Source organism: Octopus bimaculoides, chromosome Z (assembly GCF_046866305.1).
Source record: "Octopus bimaculoides isolate indiv1 chromosome Z, ASM4686630v1, whole genome shotgun sequence".
Classification (NCBI taxonomy): Eukaryota; Metazoa; Mollusca; class Cephalopoda; order Octopoda; family Octopodidae; genus Octopus; species Octopus bimaculoides.
In genome coordinates, this window is record NC_142944.1 from 51270673 (window position 1) to 51271165 (window position 493).

Genomic DNA, 493 nt, shown 5'->3' on the forward strand with positions numbered 1-493 from the left:
CCACCACCATCACCATCACCACCACCACCACCACCACCATCACCATCACCACCACCATCACCACCACCATCACCACCACCACCACCACCATCACCATCACCACCACCACCACCACCACCACCACCATCACCATCACCACCACCACCACCACCACCATCACCATCACCACCACCATCACCACCACCATCACCATCACCACCACCATCACCACCACCACCACCATCACCACCACCACCACCACCACCACCACCACCACCACCACCACCATCACCATCACCACCACCACCACCACCACCATCACCATCACCACCACCATCACCACCACCATCACCACCACCACCAACAACAACATGACAACAAAAACAATACCAACTAACACCTCTACTACCAGTACCACTGCCACCACCACCACCACCACCATCACCACCACCATCACCACCACCAATAGCAACAACAGCAAAAACAACATCATCACAGCACCACCATCATCACC